Source organism: Bubalus bubalis, chromosome 11 (genome assembly GCF_019923935.1).
Source record: "Bubalus bubalis isolate 160015118507 breed Murrah chromosome 11, NDDB_SH_1, whole genome shotgun sequence".
Lineage (NCBI taxonomy): Eukaryota > Metazoa > Chordata > Mammalia > Artiodactyla > Bovidae > Bubalus > Bubalus bubalis.
Genome location: NC_059167.1, coordinates 85,749,755 through 85,770,725, shown reverse-complemented (window position 1 = coordinate 85,770,725; position 20,971 = coordinate 85,749,755). Strand labels below are relative to the sequence as shown.

At 45.6% G+C, this 20,971-nt stretch overlaps 1 pseudogene; it reads left to right on the top strand.

Moving 5' to 3' along the window:
- The window catches only part of LOC102416179, a 50,577-nt pseudogene extending 35,119 nt beyond the window's left edge, over nucleotides 1–15,458 (top strand).
- The last annotated feature ends 5,513 nt before the right edge of the window (nucleotides 15,459–20,971 follow it).

The window sequence follows — 20,971 nt, the reverse complement described above, 5'->3', positions numbered from 1 at the left end:
GCTCAGGTAGGCCATGTGCCTAGTCTAAAGTTTCCAGCTGGGGTGAGGGAGCCCTGGAATTTGAACCTATTCCTAGCTGATCCCACAGTCTACACTCATACTATGAAGCCACGATTTCATGAACACGGTGAAACATTTTTAGAGTGCTGTCTTACCTGCAATCTCTCTTTCATTCTTCCAGAACCATAGGTATAAAGGTAGGAAGGGCAGGGATTGTCAGCCCACTTTAAGGAGAAGACTGATGCTCAGAGAGCAGGGTGACTCACAGGAGGCCACGCAGGTTGTGGCAGAGTTGGGTCCAACCGCACTCCAGACAAGGGATAGAGGTTCAGACAGACTCAGGGACCTGGCTGCAACTCAGAACTAGCAAGCTACTGGCTTTTTTGGTTTGTTTGTTTGTTTTGTTTTTGTAAAAGGGCTGAAAAGAATAGGCAAGTATCATCCCTTAGAGAGGCGTTCCATATGGCAGGGGCAATCGCCCGAAGGAGACTTCCTAACTGACCTAAAGGCAGGTTGGTCCTGCTGAAATAGAAATTATCTGCCTGGTGAACATTGCCTCAAATAATGAAGCCCCACACTCCTTGGACTGGGGGGTCCACAGGGCGGGGAAAAGGATGAGGTCACAGGGCTCTGTATGTTGTCCCCAAACAGGAATGTCAGAAAGGTCAGGAGTGGCTCTGGGAGGAGAGGAGCTGGGGCAGCCCCCAGCCTTTTGCTGAGATGATGCCTGCCTGAGAAGGCTCTGGAAGCACCCGCAGAACTGCTTTTGTTCCCGGGGGCTCTGAGCATGCTGATGGGTTTCCAGGGCAGTGCGTGGAGACTTCACTCAGCCAGGCCCCTTAGGCCTGTGTGTGCAGCAGCCGTAGGGCGGACCACGTGGGGCAGTGCCAGCCCCGCTTCGAGATGTCTGCAGGGTAAATGTCTGCCGCTTTTGTCTGGAAGCAAAACCCTCAGCCACTGTTTCTCCAGCCTCTATGGAAATTAAAGCCAGGAAGCTAAGCGGTGGGTGATTATGGGGTTCAACTTGCTTATTAACAGCCCACAAAGGATTATCATGGGGCTTCTAGGCGAAGCCCACAGAGGCTTGGAAAAGGGCTGCTTCCTGGCTCCAGGCACTGCTCTTTGAAAGCACAATCTTCAGGCAGAAGAGCTCCGCCTCGCTGGCTGGGGGCACCCCCTCAACCCACAGGACGTTCATAGGAGCCAACCATAGAGGGTGGGGCAGTGTGGGGTGGCACAGCCTTTTGTGATCTGCACCTGCAGAGGCTTGTGGGATGAGTAGGGTGAGAAAAACGCCTACCCCTTTATAGTACAGAGTTGGAGTATTTACAGTTGTCTCCTTGGAGACGGAGACCATTTAGGTAAGTTGTTAGAACAGGATAGGGCAGGGGTCAGCAAACCCACCTGTTGCCTGTTTTTATAAATAAAGTTTTATTGGACACCATCGCACTCATTCCTTTCTAGATTACCTGGGGCTACGACAGCAGATTTTTGTAGTTGAGGAAAGACTGGCCCACAAAACCATTAAATATTTTCTATCTGGCCCTTTACAAAGTTTGTCCACTCATAGGCAGGGGAAAGAGTATGGGTTTCAGAGTTGACTGGATATGGATTGGAGCGCTACTTTTACTTTTGTTCCATCTAATTTTGGACATGTTACTTCCCCTCTGAACCTCAGGCTTTCCATTTGACAAAGAGGGATGAGCATCCATTTAACACACGCTTACAATACTGGGTTTGCTCAGCATCAGGCCCTGTTCTAAGTGTTTTGTGAGCACTAACTCATTTAATGTTCACAACAGCTTTGTGAGATGGGTTCTCCTATGACCATACCACTCTACAGAGAGGGATGCAGAGATCTGGAGGGGTTAAGTAACTACCCAGGACCTCACAATACTGGGCTTTTGAACACATACGACATGGCTGTGTTCTTAACCAGCCATTGCTAAGATTAAGGAGTAATGGATGAGCAGAACTAAGCCACAGGGGCTGGGGTGCAATAGAGACTCAATATCCACTAGTTCACTCCTCCCCTCATCCTCTTTGCCAAATTGTTTGGCTTCCCACCTCTGTCTGGAATTAGGGTCTCAGCCTCATTGGATCACAGTTTCTGAGGTCATCCCATCCCCTCCTGCCTTTGCCAAAGTCCAATATCATGAAAGCTGCCTTGGCTTCCTCAGCACGCTGCCCCCTTTCCCTTCTTGCTACCATCTCCCTCCCACTGTTTAGTTAATAATAACATATCATGTTCTGTCTGAGATGCATATAAGTTGTGTGTAATTATTGATGGAGAAATAGACAGATGATTCTCTGCTTGGACCGTTTTCACAGGCACCCATACCTATCACTTAGCATCTTTCTCTTCCCTCCGCTAATAACACTGTCCACTTTAGATCCTGGGGCCTTGATTTATTAGGTAATTTGTTTCTTCTCTGTGGCTTGGGCCTGCCTGTCATCAATATAATAGGATGATGGAAGCACAAGCTATAGACACCAGACATTAAAAACTAGGCAAATATTACCCATTTCAGCTCCTTGTCCAGCCACAGCCAATCCTCTGCTTATTGGAGGAGAGGAAAAAGATTACAGACGGACACCTGGAGCCTGATTCTCACAAAATAACTCTTTGAAAATGGGGCTGGTTGCCCTGCTGTTTTGCGCTTTTGGGAAAATGAGCCAGAAAAACACATGCATGTGAATGAACACACATGTGTGTGCATGCACACACACACAGTTAAGGAGTCAAAGGTCCCTTCCAAAGAGATTGAGTATACTGTAGAGGGAAAAAGACTGAACTGGATGCCAGGAGCCTTGGCTTCCCACTCTGGCTTTGCCACACTCTTCAAACGGGAGAGTGGAGGGCATCTCATCTCTCTGGGCCTGAATTGCCTCATTTGTCAGACAAGGAGGTGGATTAGATGGGCTCCAAGTGGCCTTCTAGCCTTAACCTGCTGAAATGCAGCCAAGGTTACACAGACTGTCATAGGCAGAGTGGGAAACTGAACCTTTGCTGTTTAAGTGGGTGCTTTGAGCACTCCACCATGCCGTTCCCATTGATCATAATTGTCATCAAAAATGATCAGTCTCTTCACCATCAATAGCCTTATCACAATCATTGAAATAATATCACCAATAAATACTCTTTAATTGCACCATCATGAGAATCATCAATGCCATTATCTCCAGGAACATCTCACCCCATCACCATCATCATCGCACTCATTTCACTGCCTGTTTTCTCTATGCTAGGCGTCACATGCAGGATGTGATTTCATCCTGACAGCAATCCTAGAGAATAGGCACCCTTAAAATTATTCTTATTGAATAGAGGAGGCAACTGAGGCTCCAAGCGACACACGGTAGTAAATGCCAGACTTTGGGTTTGAACTAGGGTCTCTTTGGCTGCAAAATAAGCTTTCAGCCCCCACGCTACGTATCATCAGCATTGTTATCGCAAGTATTCTCATCAGCGTCAGCAAAACCATTATCCTCTACATCGGCATCACCGAATCACCCAGCATCATCTTTTGAATTGTTCCCAGTGTCATCGCCAGAATCAACACTGTTGCTAATGTTAACATCACCAGTATCAGAATCAATCTCGCCCATCTCGTTATTGCTAATTTTGTTTTAAAATAAATGCCATCATTATTATTAGCAATATGGTTCTCGTCACTATCGTCAATGTAGTCCATACTGATGTCATAAATGACATGTATCCGTATCACCAACACTGTTTTTGGAGTTGTTTCTAATACAGATGTCACTGTTAACATCGCTATGGTCATAGCAATGTTACAGTCCCTGTCATCAACCCAGTCCACACCAATATCATAAAAGCAGAATCGTCTGAGCCACCACTAACCTTACAAAGGATTACTGATACTGCCAACAATATGACCAACATCTTCAGCAGCATCAGTACCAATATCATCATTCCCAGTTCACCGTTATTATCCTAATACAACTAAAATAAAAAGTACACGTCTTCAGTTCAGTGGACATCACAGATGTCAATCTACTTGCTATTGTAATTTTCCACCATCTACTGAGTTCCTGCTTATGAGTTGAACTGTATTTGGTCTTTTGTCCCCTGGAACTCTTCTGCCATCCTGCGAGAGATGTGGAAGGCATAAATATTTGTCTCGCTGTCACATAACCCAGACAGATGCTGCCAGGGTCATCGGGAATCTGAGACTTCTACATCTCCAGCGTGAGGTGATTCCTGGCTCAGCAGTTTTAGGCCATTAGATATCCTTAAATTCCACCCATCCTTCCCAGCCGAGTTACCTCCCAGTTCCCCAGCAGTATTCCATCTCTTACTTCCTTGTGCTTCTACTGACTATTGTTTTAATCCAGTTACAACATTTATAGCCTATCTTTTGTTCTGGTATGTGTGTGTCTGTCTCCTTCCTAGCATGTAAGTTCCTGGAGGTGGGACCAGGTTTTTTTCCATACCCCTTACAGGTTTTACACCAAATGTTCTCAATATACATGTCTTGGAGGATTAAAGGAGAATGTTGGCCGGTCCACAAAAATCATGTGATGAAGCGTAAAGAACATCAGACTGCAAACCAAGACATCTGGAATTTAGTCTGAATTGTCCCTAACTGTGCACCTTGGATCATCCATTTCCCCCTCTCCCCTTCTTTCCTCTGTCTCCAAACTAAAAGGTTCTGGGCTCTATCTTCCAAATATACTCTCAGACCACCCTATCCTCACCCTTTTCCTGCCGTTGCCTACTTCAAACCCCACATCTCTGGCTCGAACCACTACGGATATTTGTTAATTTGTCTTTCTGCTTCTACTCTACCCCTGTGTGGGGGCCAGAGCACGCTCTTTTTAAAAATTCGTATTTATTTACTTAGTTTATTTTTTGGCCACACTGGGTCTTTGTTGCTGCATGTGGGCTTTCTCTAGTTCCAGCAAGTGGGGGCTACTCTCTAGCTGCAGTGTGAGTGCTTCTTGTTGCGGGGACTTCTCTTGATGCAGAGCACAAGCTCAGCAGTGGTAGCTCCTGGGCTTAGCTGCTCTGCGGCGTGTGGGATCTTCCCAGACCAGGAATGGAATTTGTGTCCTCTGCATTGGCAGATGGATTCTTAACCACTGGACCACCAGGGAAGTCCCAGAATGTTCTTTTAAAATCCGTTTCCATTAGTCCCTTACTCCTACACACGGCTTCATCCTTCACTTACAGTAACATGCAGCTGCTTCTGTGGTCTGCAGTGGACACTTTCCCTGGCTGCCCTCTCCTCTCTCACCTCATGCATCATTACCTCACCTCCCTGTTCCCAGACACATCGTTCTTCTCGCAGCATCTTGAAAATCCTGACCTTGTTTCTGATGCGAGGCCTTCACTCTGGCTGGCTCCTCTGCCTGCAAAGTGCTTTCCCTGGAGCCTCACATGGCTGGCCCCAGAACATCATTCAGTTCTCCAACCAAGTGTTCCCAGCTCAGAGAGGCTTCCCATGAGCACCCTCTGTGAAACAGCCCCTCCAGCAGGCCTCCTCTTCCTGCTGATCCTCCCACTCCGCAAACATGCATTGACTGACTGCTACAGGGTTTCTCAACTTCAGCACTCCTTGTGCTTTGGACTGGGTTTTTCTGTTCTGTGGAGTGGGAGGGGCTGTCCTGTGCATTGTGAGATGCTGAGCAGCATCACAGGCCTATATTCACTGGCTGCCAGAAGCACCCCTTCCCAACCGTGACAACTAAAAATGACTGCAGAGGACTTCCCCAGTGGGCCAGGGGTGAAGACTCTGTGCTTCCACTTCAGGGGGCACAGGTTTGATCACTGGTCAGGGAACTAAGGGGCTTCCCAAGTGGCACTAGCAGTAAAGAACCTGCCTGCCAATGCAGGAGACATAAAAGATATGGGTTCGATCTGTGGGTTGGAAAGATCCCCTGGAGGGCATGGCAACGAACTCCAGTGTCCTTGCATGGAGAATCCCATGGTCAGAGGAGCCTCGTGGGCTACAGTCCTTAGGGTCACAAAGAGTTGGACATGACTGAGTGATTTAGCAGATACACATGCAGGGAACTAAGATCTTATATGCTGCGTGGCATGGCCCAAAAAATAAATATGTAAATGAAATAAAATAAATAAGCTACAGGGCAGGGGTATAAGAGAAATAAAAATAAATGCCTGCCAACATTTCAAGTGTGCTCTGGGGATCAGCCCTGGTTGGGAACCACATTCTTCAGAAAGCTTGGGACACATCAGTGAATAAAACAGATCCCATCATCAGCATCTCTCTGTCCCAATCCCCTGGCCTTCATGGGAGGAGACAGACAATGAATGTAATGAAGTCAATTGTGTCTACTCTAGAAAATGACAAGTGCTATGGAAATAACACAGCAGGTCAATGGTGCTGGAGCAGGTATGGTTTTAGAGGGCTGTTAGGGCAAGCTTTGTCCAAAAGGTTCTTTCCAGTGACTGTTATTTTCTGTTTAATCATTGCGTGTATCATGACATAAAATTATATCAGAATCTTGTTTACTTGTTTGTTGTCTAGCTTCTCCCCTAGAAAGTAAGCTCTATGAGGGCTGAAAATGTTTCTATTCTGTTCAACATTTTACAGCCAATACCTAGGACACAGTGCTGGGCCCAGAATCATAGTTATAAATATGTAGGTCAATTTTAGGGACTGGGAACATGAGGCAAATAAGAGCTAAGCAGACAGCGTTTAGTCCCGGCCCTGGTGTTGACAGATATCTCTTACCTCCATGTTCCACGCACAGGCAATACTGAGGCTTTCCCCGTGCTAATTGATTCCACTGGTAATGAAGGAGTTCAATCATTTATTTAGTTTGTACTCAGAGATATTTTTAAATACCTAATTCTTTGGCTAGAATATTAGCCTTCTTCTGATCAGGGCTAACCTGACCACAAAGCCTCTTGCCAGGGAAAGTGCCCTTCATCCTGACAAATCACTTTCCACCCTGACATCCTCTTTCTTTGAAGAGAAGGCCAAGGCTCCCTGCTGTTGAAAGTGTTCAGGGAGGTCCCCACCACTCCCCTACGACTACTGTACCCTGTAGAAGGGACTCGAGCCCTGGCTGGTGGTGACAGAGGATGAATGATTCAAAGCTTTAGTGATCATCAGAATCACCCAGAGGGGCCCACCCTGAGATTCTGACTTAGTAGCCTGGAGAGGCGTGCCAGTCCAGATGGTGCCCTGTGTGGCTCTTCCAGGGACCAATGTGAGCAGTGCTGCTCTAAAGGACCCACAGCTTCTCTCACGCCCGAGGGTCTGCCGATCCTTCCTTTCAGGCCCAAGATACAGCTCTCTAGGTCCTGCCCATTCCTTGTCTTCTGTTAACTTTGAATTTGTCTTCTCCTGACATCTTCCATGGCCTTGCCTGGGGTCTTAACCATCTCATTTTCCCCTGGTATCCTCTCCTCCTTAAAAAAAAATAATTCCAGTCTTAGTCACAAAGTAAGGGATTCTTTTCAAAGCCAAATGTCTATACTGACCTCTGCTGTGAAGGATGTGAGGCCAGGAGACCCTCTGCTCCCAAGGAGGTACCATTTACATGGAGAGACTGGCATATGGATTTGGAACCCTAGAGAAGGATCAGAGATATCCTGAAAGGAATTGACAAGCACAGAAGGAAAAGCTGGCCTCCTTCCAGGGAAGGAGCGCACTTTGTGATGTGGCTAATCTCAGAGGGTTCCAGGGGAAGGTGTGATGTGAGCTGAGCTCTGTACAATTAAAAAAAAAAGCAACTATGGGGTTGAGCCATATGAAACTGCTGCTATGCAAGACCTGTTGGCCCACAAAACCTGAAATTTCATATGGCTCAATCTAAGAGGATTATTTTCATGTCTTCTATGTATCAGTTATATTATCCTCATTTTGTATATGAAAAATTGGAGCCCAGAGTGATTAAATAACCTGTCCAATGACAGAGAGAGAGAGAAACAGGGACCCACTGATAAAACTCCACACCCTTGCTATAAGGTTGCTCTAGCTCAGTGGGTCTCACGCTTTGGAGAAAACATCCAAATCCCTCCGATCACTTGGTCCCCTCCCACAGAGGCCCAGTGCCTTCAGGTGGTGGTGCTGAGAATCTGCATTTCGATCAAGCTACCGGGGAAGACTTGTGTGGCTTGATCTATGGCTTATACTTGGTGCATTACTGGTTTAAGTAGACAAGATAGAAGAGGACACCCTTGAAGGGGTGAGTGAAGGTGGAAGGATGGGCAGAGCCCCAGAAGTGGGAGTGGGCATGGTTTGTGCCAGCGAGAGCAGGGACAGCAAACCTGAGTGGGGGTGGAGGGAGCAGGTTGGAACCCTGGCTATGGAGGGTTTCAAGCATGGGCTATCTCCTTCCTTCTGGTCCCCACGTCTCTACCTCCCACCTTGCCCCATCCGAGGAGGTAGCATCCAACAGCATCAGCCCACAGGAACTCAGAAAAGGTTGTTAGCCTAGATAATTTCCCCAGAGCCACTGATCCCTTCTGCGGAGCATGATAGACCCTATTTCATAAAGAAGACATGAATGGCTGTAATCAGATACAATGTTTGCGACGCTGAACAAAATGAGCAAAGGAAAAAAATATGCAGCCAGGCTATAATTATGGGTGTAATATTTCAGCCCATTAGCAAAAAATATCTCAGAAACCTGCTGCCCCGCCTTCTCAGCTAAAAAATTGGATGCTAAGCTGGTGAAGGCAAACAGAGAGAGCAGAGCACTGAAGCAGAGGCCTAATTAATTGCATATACGGTGTTTTTTTTTTTTTGGCTGGCAGTGGCTTCTGACAATTCTGGGCCTTTTGCTGCATCAAGTAAAAAGAGATTGTTTTTCCTAGCAAGGCTGCTCTGAGGACTTCTAGACACTGGTCCCTCTTCCTCAACCCAGCCCAGTACTAGTCAAGGACATGTGTGTGTGTGTGTGTGTGTGTGTGTGTGTGTGTGTTAAGTCGCTTCAGTCACGTCCAACTGTGACTAAGGGCTGTGGCCTGCCAGGCTCCTCTATCCATGAGAATTCTCCAGGCAAGAGCACTGGAGTGGATTGCATGCCTTCCTCCAGGGGATCTTCCTGACCCAGGAATCAAACCTGCGTCTCTTATGTCTCTGCAGGGGCAGGCAGGTTCTTTACCACTAGCACCACCTGGGAAGCCCCGTCAAGGACATGCCACTTACTAAACACTTGGCAAATTTAGGAGTTTTGGTATAATAATAACTATACTTTGTTGCTTGCTATGTACCAGGTACAGTGATAAAGCTTTACAAAATCTCATTTTTCCCTTTGGGAGCAAGGTAAAGTGATGCAATGGATATTGTTGATGAACTTCAGGTCCCTTGTCACCAGCACCTGTGACTATCTTTGGGTGCCTACTTGTGAGCTACTGAAGTCATCTTGGCCCAGTACAGAGAGCTCCTAAACCCTGGGGGCCAGGTGTTGGATTGTGGCCCAGTCCCCTCAGCTTGCATATCCTCTATGGAACTTTGCAGGAACTCTCCACTCTGCCTGCCTCCACATCCTGATCCCCTACTCCCTGGGGTCTTCCCTGGAGTTGTTTCTTGATAAATCACTTGCACATTATTCCTTAGTTCCCACTATGCTTCTGGGGAGTCAGCCTCAGACAGGGAGGATTAATTACCACTCTTTTTCCAGAAAGGAAACTGCAGTTCAGAGGGGATTGTAACCCAACTCAGGGAACTCAGTAAGAAATGGGGGATCAGGGTTTGACTCCATGTTTTCTGATCCAATTTGGCCTCCACGTGTAAATGTGGCACATGCCTCTATACCCTAGTCCCTTGTCACTAGGATCTGTATGCGATTGGGGCAGGTTGATGGTTCAGCAGCCATCATTCTAGGTTCTGGAACTGGACAATGTCTGGGTAAATCTGATAATTAGATCCATGCTTTTGTTCCTGGGCCTCTCTAATTACCTGCCTTTTACCTCAGGCTCACCAAACTCTGCAGGAGTCCTGTGCATGCATGTATTCATTTAGTCATTTATTTACTCTTGCAGTCACCTACCCATCTAACCTCTTCCATTCGACTAACCCCACCCATTCATCTACCATCTATCCATCCATCTGTCATCCCATCTGTCCATTCATCCATCTACTCTCTCATCCATCCATGTATTCACCTATCCATTCACAGCCCCCAGTAACATTCTAGCAGGGGACATGGATTTATTCAGAAGCCAAGTGCCATACCTTGGGATCTGTGCCCCATGGGAGAATGTACAGGCTACTAGGGGCTCATAGGAGGGATATCTGATCCAGTCAAACTTCCCAAGGCACCTGAACTGGGATCTTGCAGGTAAATAGTGAAGAGAAGAGAGGAATAGGTAGATTGTCCCAGACAGAGAGAAGAACAGGTATGATACAATCCAATGGCCAGAGGTGCATGAGCGTGTGGAAGGTTCTAAGGAATGAAGCACATTCACCTGGCTGATCTTCTGTGAGGGAAGGAAGTAAGAGATGAGACTAGAGTAGCTGGCTGGGGCCAGTTGTGCAGGACATGGCTTTTGAGTAAAGGAGAGGATTGGGAGTGAAGAGCAGTGGGTGCCTCCAAAGAGTCTGTGGTGGTGTTGGTTTAGTTGCTCAGTCTTGTCCAACTCTTGAGACCCCATGGACTGTAGCCTGCCAGGCTCCTCTGTCCATGGGATTCTCCAGCCAAGAATACTGGAGTGGGTTGCCATTTCCTTCTCCAGGGGATCTTCCCAACCCAGGAATGGAACCTGGGTCTACTGCATTGCAGGCAGATTCTTTACCACCTGAGCTACCAGGGAAGCAGTAGGGGAATATCAGGAGCACGTTTGTATGTTTTAGAAGGTCACTCTGAGAAGAAGGAATGGGAGGAAGGGAGCCAGCAGTGGGACTGTGGTTGGGGAGGGGATACCATTTGCCAGGGTGGCAGTGCCGCCTGATGCTGATGGAGACAGGGGCTGCTGCTGTTGCAGGGGGAAGGAGAGAAGTGGGGTTTTGTGCCAAGAGGAGAGAGAATTAGAAGTGGGTGGGATTTGGTGGTTGATTGGGCATGGGAGGCAGGTAGAGAGAAAAGTGAAGGGTGATCGCCTGTTTCCGGACTGTGTGGTGGGTGGGCTGAAGTGGAACTGACCAAGTCCCAGAGGGAAAGCAGGTGGGTAATGCAGGAGACCTGGGTTTGTTTGCTGGGTCAGGAAGATCCCCTGGAGAAGAGAATGGCTACTCACTCCAGTATTCTTGCCTGGAGAATCCCATGGACAGGGGAGCCTGGCAGGGTACAGTCCATGGGGTCATAAAGAGTCAGACATGACTGAGTGATTAAGCACAGGGCATGAGGCTGGAGGTTTGGTGCTTAGTTTGGGGCAGGTTGAGTCTGAGAAGCCCCTGGGGCTTTCGAGTCAGGCTGTTCAGAAGATAATTTGATATCTAGGCCTGAAGCCCCAGACAGAGACAGGCACTGAGAGTAGAGATGTAGGTAAGGGACTTCCCTGGTGGCCCAGTGGCTAAGACCCAGGCAGGTGGCAGGGGTATGATCTTTGGTCAGTTCCATATGCCCCATGGTGAGAAAAAAGATGTAAGTATGACCACCACCCCTCGGAGTAGATGGGAAGGGCTGGGGGGTATGTGGACTGAGAAGGAGTGAGCCTGCTGTCTTCTGACAGATACCTCAACGCTGACTGCCTCCCTGAGCAGTGGGCATCTCCCTCTGGACTCCACTCCACACATGGACCACATTCCTAGGCTCGCTCCACTCTCCGGCAAGCACTGGGTGCGCGGTCTACCTGCATCAGGCCTTCCTCCCATTGGCCCCTTCCCCCAGAGCCTGCTGGGCAGCAGTTATGCGGGTCAAGTCTGGATGTGTTTCTCTGCTTACTGTGGGACAGCCTCTCCTTCGGGAGGGTTCTTTTGCATGGAGGAAGAAAGAGAGATTGTTCTTCCCTGTGTGGCTGCTCACCAGAGCTGCAGGGGAGTAAGCATGCTTGTATACTTGGAAGCTCAGGGGTCGACCTCCCTCCACCACTGCTTTTTAGAAATGTCTTTAATTGTTAAATGACTATGGGCACACTGTGAAAAAGATATATAGCTCAGAACAGAAACAAATAAATATGATAGACTCCCTGCCCCTCATCCTGCTAGTGTCTTTACACCCTAGTGAAATTATCTTTCCAGATTTCACACACACACACACACACACACACACTATGTCATGCTCATCAATTGGTTTTTTGGGTTTATAAAAATGTACTAGACATATTTTTACATCAAAATGTATATAGCTCAACTTCCCATTTTTCCTTTTTCCTATAAAAATCTTACAAGTTTATGGTAGAAGATGTGGAAATTCAGAAAAAAAAAAAGAAAACCCAAATCTGCCAGTATCCTAAAATCTCATTACCCAAAGATAATGATTAACATTGAGGAAAACACATAAAATTTACTTTCACTGGACAATATTAGAAGAAGAAACTAAAGTTCAAAAGCACTATGGAACTTCAAGTAGATTTTTCTTCAAAATAAGAGACATTCATCCTTACACATTTCTTAACTTTAAGTTAAATCGAGAAGTTTAAGCTGTAATGTTTTATTTTAATGATATGATTTCTAGTTTCTTAATGATCGCTAGTTTAGGAAGAAAATAAACATTTCTCTGGTAAAAATCAAAAGGTACAACTGATTTCTAAACAAACAGACTAAACTCATCTACCTATGCATATATTTTTAAATTAAAAATAATTTTTTAAAAAAGTAGGCCTACTGTTAGGATAACTTGTCAAGATAAATTATTGACATATTCAATCACTTTCAAAAAGAACAAACACATCAGGAGGAAATAATTATCACTCACTCCTGATACAAAACCGCACAGATGATGTGTGAGCCCCAAGCACTCAACAGTTACCAGCTTCTTCCCACACTACCTGACCAATGGCAGCCTGGCTCTGTGGAATGAGAAAGCACCATTTCCTACACGCCTTTAATGGCTGAGAATCATGCCACAGTTTAGACCACATTTTATCTGGGGTGTGACTTTCATGTCAGTTCATTGCCTTTCCCAGGGTCACTAATTACCTTTCTTACCCTTGTTGCTCAGAAGTGCTGCATGCCTTAATTCCATGACGGTGCTTAGCATGCTAGCGTATTCCTCATAGGATTGACTAGCACTGTTTTCTTTGAGGTTGTTCTTCACAGACTCTTCTGATGTCTTGTTCTGATTGGAGCTAATTGCTCATTAGGCCAGCTTCACAGCTGTCCTACTGGTATTTCTGTTCATTGTTCTCCTGGAGTAGTTCTATGACTTTTGGAGCCTGTTGTCTTCTTTCTTGGATTCTGTTTTCATTTTTCTGGGGTACATCCTCAAGGAATTTTTTCAGAAAATGTGGAGTCCCACTCCAGAGCCTAGGAGCAGCAGCGCCGTATGGGGGTGGGGAAGATAGATGTGAGTGGAGAGGCCACTTCCTGTTTCTCTGCAGTTTTCCCCAGCTTCGGGGGGTGGCCGTTGTTGGGCTCCAGCTTTCGGTTGGTGAAGGGAAGACGAGGCGGTGTGGACCGTGGCCCCAGGCACCCTGTCCTCCACCACCCTCAGCCTCACGGTGAGCTCGCTGCTTCTTGCCTCAGTGTGTCTGCCGCTGGGCTCAGTGAGCGGTCCAGGGGCAGGCCATCAAGGGCGTGGTGGTGGGAGACCTAGCTACAGGGAAAACCTGCCTACTGATCAGTTATTCAAACAATGCATTTCTTGAAGACCATATCCCCACTGTCATTCTGCTAATGTCATGATAGATGGAAAATCAGTGAATCTGGGCATATGGGCTATAGTTGGTCAAGAAGATTTTGACAGATTATATCCCCTGTCCTATCTACAAACAGGTGTTCTCTCCGTTTGCTTTTTCCTTGTGACATCCGCATCACTGGAAAATGTTCGTGTGAAGTGTTGCCTTGAAGTGTGATATCATTGTCCCTCACTGCTATCATCCTATGGGGCTAAACTTGATTGTAGGAATGATAAAGCCAATGACTGAGAAACAGAGGAGAACAAGCTGATGATGGTCACCTACCTGAAGGGTTTAGCTACCACAAAAGAGATCCAGGCTGTGTAATACCTGGAGTGCTCGGCACTCGAGACAGTGTTTTTGCTTGTTAGTTTATAATAGTGTTTAAAATTTAATTAATTTATTTTAATTGGAGGATGATTGCTTTACAATATTGTTTTGATTTCTGCCATACATCAACATGACTCAGCCAAGGTATACATGTGTTCCCTCCCTCTTGAACCTCCCTCCCACTTCCCATCCCTTCTTACCCCGCTAGGTTGTCACAGAGCACCGAATTTGAGCTCCCTGCATCATACAGCAAATTTCACTGGCTATCTGTTTTACATATGGTAATGTCTATGTTTCAACGCTGTTCTCTCAATTTGTCCCACTTTCTCCTCCCCCTGCCCTGTGTCCACAAGTCGGTTCTCTCTGTCTGCATCTCCACTGCTGCCCTGCAGATAGGTTCATCAGTCCTCAACATCTTTCTGTATTCCATACATATGTGTTAATATATGCCATTTGTGTTTCTCTTTCTGACTTACTTCATTTTGCATAATAGGCTCTAGGTTATTCCACCTCATTAGAATTGATTCAAATGCATTCCTTTTTTTATGGCTGAGTAATATTCCATTGTGTATATATACCACAACTTCTTTATCCATTCATCTGTCAACAGACATCTGGGTTGCTTCCATGCCCTAGCTATTGTAAATAGTGCTGTGATGAACAGTGGGGTACATGTGTCTTTTCAGTTATGGTTTTTCTCAGAATATATGCCCAATAATGGGATTCCTGGGTCATATGGTAGTTTTATTCCTAATTTTTTAAGGAATCTCTATACTGTTCTCCCAGAGAAGGCAATGGCACCCCACTCCAGTACTCTTGCTTGGAAAATCCCATGGACGGAGGAGCCTGGTAGGCTGCAGTCCGTGGGGTCGCTAAGAGTCAGACACGACTGAGCGACTTCACTTTGACTTTTCACTTTCTTGCATTGAAGAAGGAAATAGCAACCCACTCCAGTGTTCTTGCCTGGAGAATCCCAGGGACGGGGAGCCTGGTGGGCTGCCATCTATGGGGTCTCAGAGAGTCGGACACGACTGAAGTGACTTAGCAGCAGCAGCAGCATACTGTTCTCCATAGTAGCTGTATCAATTTGTATTCCCACCAACAGAACAAGAGGGTTTCCTTTTCTGGCATTTATTGTTTATAGATTTTCTGATTATGGCCATTCTGACAGGTGTGAGGTGATACCTTGTTTTAGTTTTGATTTGCATTTTTCTAATAGTGATATTGAGCATCTTTTCATGTGTTTATTAGCCATCTGTATGGTCAGGGAAGCCTGGTGTGCTATAGTCCATGGGGTCACAAAAAGTCAGACATGGCTTGGCTACTGAACAACAACAAGACATTGTTTGATGAAGTTATCTGAGACATCTTCTGCCCACCTCCCATTAAGAAGAGGAAGAGAAAATGACCGCTGTAAATGTCCAGACCCTCTCCTGTTCTGTCCCAGCCCCTGGGAACCTTTATAAACTTCGCTCAAACCATGGAGCCTTCACATTGAATGTCAAATTTTTGTTACAGATTAGTTTTTCCATAAAACCATCTTGAACCAATCAGTAACTTTTAGGTTTTGCTTGTTTAAAGTGTAAGGGTTCAAGCTTTCACATTCTATTAAAGTTCAGCCCTAAAATGGCAAACTATCTTAAAGCCTTATTTTTCAAAAACACTTATTCTTGCTCAGATTAAAAGTTGCCAAAATATCTTGTGAACTAAGTTGCATTGTTGGGCTAAGAACACTGAGCACTGAACCTTTGTCCTTAAGAAAACCGCAGCTTCCAAGGTTAGGAAAGGCAGACACTTGCTAACTTAGTTTCAGATATGAAGAGCAGTTCAGCCTCCTTCATGAAACATTGCCACTTAATGCATCATAAATTTACTAACTCATGTTCATGACCTAATATTGCCCTGCATGTCATAATGCACGAGTGTAACATCTCAGCTCTTTGGATCAAGCTTTCTGATTTCATAGTGAGATTTTGCCCATTCCTGCAGAAAGTGGCCCAGGTTCCTACAGGTCCTTGGAACAATCAAGGAGGGACTTCTACACCTCTAGGGTAGGCTAGGGTCAAATGGCTCCTGTCCAGTAGGAAGAAGTTGTAGGAGAGACTTTCAGCTCCTTACTCCTTAAGCGTGAGAGTGTAGATTCTCTCAGGGGGGAGTGAGACAGGCTGGGACCTGGGAGCTTTCTCTGCAGCGCTGCAATGCCGGCACCTTGACACACCTTTTCTCCAGCAACGAAATACAAAGAAACTATAGGGGCTAAAAATAACTGGATGCATGTACATTTGGGGCCAATTCTGGACAAAAGATACAAAGATACCAAAAACCTAACGGCCACTTTCGAAGAGCTGGGAGCAAAAGCAGGGAAAAGGGCAGGCGCCACCCCCTCACCCCGCCCCCCCCACCATCCACACCACAATACCACGGAAAGTGTGGGCAAACCCCCTAAGGCACACCTCCAAACTGACCCCTGGACAACCCTCACCGTATGTAAGGAACAAGTTTGTCTCTCCTCAAAGAGGTGTGCCAGCAAAGGAAACTGTTGCTTATTCTAGCTCTTTCTTGCTGCAGCTGCTGCTGCTGCTAAGTCGCTTCAGTCGTGTTCGACTCTGTGCGACCCCAGAGACGGCAGCCCACCAGGGTCCCCCGTCCCCGGGATTCTCCAGGCAAGAACACCCGAGTGGGTTGCCATTTCCTTCTCCAATGCATGAAAGTGAAAAGTCAAAGTGAAGTCGCTCAGTTGTGTCCAACTCCTAGCGACCCCATGGACTGCAGCCTACCAGGCTCCTTCGTCCATGGGATTCGCCAGGCAAGAATACTGGAGTGGGGTGCCATCGCCTTCTCCACTCACTGCAGCAGGGGCCCCAGTAAAGCCTTGCTTGGAAAAAAAATCAGTGTATTAGCTTTGGTGAGATTTTGAAAAGAATTTTTACATGTCCCCTCTGGCAAAGTATCCTCTGGTTGAGGGCACTGGAGTGGAGTGTGTGGAACACTTGTTATCATTAAAAGGTGAAAACACTATTTTGACAAAATATGGAGATACATTTATACTAATTAAATTATTGAAAGTATCATGGGTAAAACTTTGAAAAGGTTAATTTCTGTCAAATACACTAGATGATGAAGAAATGTCCATATTAACAGTAAGTGTTTTCTTAATCTTTTCTTTTTTTAAACCTTCCCATCCCTTCTGAAGTTGGGCATTTAATTCATCTCTGACCTGGTCCTTCTCAGAGTTGCTAACTTAGTAAGTGCTTTTCTTGTAGAACCCCTTCTTAATGAGCAATATGCCTCCTTATATTATAAAATCTTTATGGATATGCCTTAGAAAAAAATTTTTTGTAGATTAGTAAAAGTGTATTCCAAGAATGCTCAAACTACCGCACAATTGCACTCATCTCACATGCTCAAAATTCTCCAAGCCAGGCTTCAGCAATATGTGAACCATGAACTTCCAGATGTTCAAGCTGGTTTTAGAAAAGGCAGAAGAACCAGAGATCAAATTGCCAACATCCGCTGGGTCATCAAAAAAGCAAGAGAGTTCCAGAAAAACATCTATTTCTGCTCTATTGACTATGCCAAAGCCTTTGACTGTGTGGATCACAATAAACTGTGGAAAATTCTGAAAGAGATGAGAATACCAGACCACCTGACCTGCCTCTTGAGAAATCTGTATGCAGGTCAGGAAGCAACAGTTAGAACTGGACATGGAACAACAGACTGGTTCCAAATAGGAAAAGGAGTACATCAAGGCTGTATATTGTCACCCTGCTTATTTAACTTCTATGCAGAGTACATCATGTGAAACTCTGGGCTGGAAGAAGCACAAGCTGAAATCAAGATTGCCGGGAGAAATATCAATAACCTCAGATATGCAGATGATACCACCTTTATGGCAGAAAGTGAAGAGGAACTCAAAAGCCTCTTGATGTAAGTGAAAGTGGAGAGTGAAAAAGTTGGCTTAAAGCTCAACATTCAGAAAACAAAGATCATGGCATCTGGTCCCATCACTTCATTGGAAATAGATGGGGAAACAGTGGAAACAGTGTCAGGCTTTATTTTGGGGGGCTCCAAAATCACTGCAGATGGTGACTGCAGCCATGAAATTAAAAGACGCTTACTCCTTGGAAGGAAAGTTATGACCAACCTAGATAGCATATTCAAAAGCAGAGACATTACTTTGCCAACAAAGGTCTGTCTAGTCAAGGCTATGGTTTTTCCAGTGGTCATGTATGGATGTGAGAGTTGGACTGTGAAGAAAGCTGAGCGCCGAGGAATTGATGCTTTTGAACTGTGGTGTTGGAGAAGACTCTTGAGAGTCCCTTGGACTGCAAGGAGATCCAACCAGTCCATTCTAAAGGAGATCAGTCCTGGGATTTCTTTGGAAGGAATGATACTAAAGCTGAAACTCCAGTACTTTGGTCACCTCATGTGAAGAGTTGACTCATTGGAAAAGACTCTGATGCTGGGAGGAATTGGGGGCAAGAGGAGAAGGGGATGACAGAGGATGAGATGGCTGGATGGTATCACTGACTCGATGGACATGAATCTGAGTGAACTCCGGGAGTTGGTGATGGACAGGGAGGCCTGGCGTGCTGCGATTCATGGGGTCGCAAAGACTTGGACACGACTGAGAAACTGAACTGAACTGATTTTCATGTTAAAAAAAGAAAATGTGTATAACATAGGTGGAGTTACAAAGCTAGTAAATTTGAGTCCTTGAATATTTTGAAATGTCGTCACTGTGACCTTGCACTTAAATAAGAGATTCCAACTCACTTTCCTTTCTGATTGCTGTAGTTACTGTTCAGTTGCCTTCTAGAAAGTTCTATTGTGTAAGAAAAAATCTAATGCAGTTTGATTGCTATTTATTTTTAGATGTCTTCCATTTTTTCCCTTAAGAATGTTTACGATTTCTTCTTGATCATTGGGCTTCAGAAACTTTCCCAATTTGTTACAAACTCTGTATCTTTTTTCCCTGCACCGGCTCTGTACTTGGTGAGAATAGTAGAAGGCTCCTGCTTCTCCGATTGGCCTGCTTCCCTTTCCCTTGGGAACTACCACTGTCTCACTCTCTTCACCTCACTTCTGTTAATGAAGAGGATCCAGTCTGAGGGTTCTTTTTCTCCAGCCAGGAGATTGGTTGAGGTATGGACATGTGATCCAGGTCAGGGCAATCAGAGTACTTTTTAGAGATGATTTAGATGCTGAGAAAGAGGATTATGCTTTTTTTTATCTAGGTTTGGTGGAAGGAAGAAGTAAGACTTGAGCTTCTGGAGGACTTCTTGGCCACAACAACTAAAGATCCTGCCTGGGCATGAACCCAACCCAGGGAGTCAGAGGGGAAGATGAGAGTGAAGGAGAGAAAGGGAGAGAGAGAATGAATGAATGTCAAATCATGAAACTCTGGAGGCAGGGGAGACAGGAGTCATATCAGACAATACATTCATTTTGTCTTTACAAGATTTGATTTGGTTTCCCTCAAGATAAACAAAGAATCTTGATAATGGAATGACAACTTTTAACCAAAAAAAAATTTTTGTCTTTCAACAGCCAAGGAGAATTTCCTTTTATTACTTGATTAATCCTTGGCTCTTGGACTGCAAGGAGATCCAACCAGTCCATTCTAAAGGAGATAAGTCCTGGGTGTTCTTTGGAAGGAATGATGCTAACGCTGAAACTCCAGTACTTTGGCACCTCATGCGAAGAGTTGACTCATTGGAAAAGACTCTGATGCTGGGAGGGATTGGGGGCAGGAGGAGAAGGGGACAACAGAGGATAACATGGCTAGATGGCATCACCGACTCGATGGACAGGAGTTTGAGTGAACTCCGGGAGTTGGTGATGGACAGGGAGGCCTGGCGTGCTGCGATTCATGGGGTCACAAAGAGTCGGACATGACTGAGTGACTGAACTGAACTGAACAGCTGATAAAGAATCTTTCTGCTATGCAGGAGACCCAGGTTCAGTTCCTGGGTTGAGAAGATCCCCTGGGGAAGGGAATGGCAACCCATTCCAGTATTCTTACCTGGACAATTCCTTGGACAGAGGAGCCTGGCAGGCTATAGTCACAAAGAGTTGGACATGACTGAATGACTAACATTTCCTCCCTTTCATGACTTCAGTTCTCGTCTAAAATTCCTATTGAGTACTGGCTCTCTGGGATCTAGCCTCCATCTCCTTTTGTCTTTCCTCATCTTAAAAACCACTTTGACATTTTAATCTATATTCTGATACAGTTCCTAGACTTTATTGTGTGATTTGGTCTTTCTGCTCTTCAGCCCTCATATTACGTTCTTCATTTCAGCCAGTGTGTTTCTAATTCTAAGAACTTTTAAATTTTGTTTGCTCCTGTTTCCCCCCACGCCACCCCCACCATGGCAAGTTGCTTTTGTTTTATGCATGTAACCGTCAATGAAATAGCACTTGTTTTCTGTTTGCTGTGTCATCTCTGTTTTTCCTTCTCAGTTGCTCTGTTCTCTTTGATCCTTCTCTTTTCTGTGGTTGTTTTCCTCAGAACTTAGTCATTCTCAGGCATCCATTGGTGTGTGTGAATGACAAGCTAGAGTGATAATTACTGGCTCAGATGGGACTTTCCTCTGTGTGGGTCTATGTTTATGTAGATCTTCTGGGGTAGGCCTCTGTCCTAGATGGGTCTGGGGTCCTGGAACTGTCTGAGTGAGGTTTGCTGACAGGGAGCAGAAACGTAGGCTCCTGACCTGCCACCATTGCTGAAGTAAGATGACTTTCCTCTGAGTGTGGAACACCTCAGTTACAGAGATTTTGATTTATGAGATGCCAAAAATCCTTAAATTCTTCAAATTGCACATCAAAAAGAAGAGGACTAATGGGAAAAACAGGGGTAGGGATAAGTTACTCAAAAGTCAAGCCACATTATCATCAGACCATTCACGAAAGTAATAG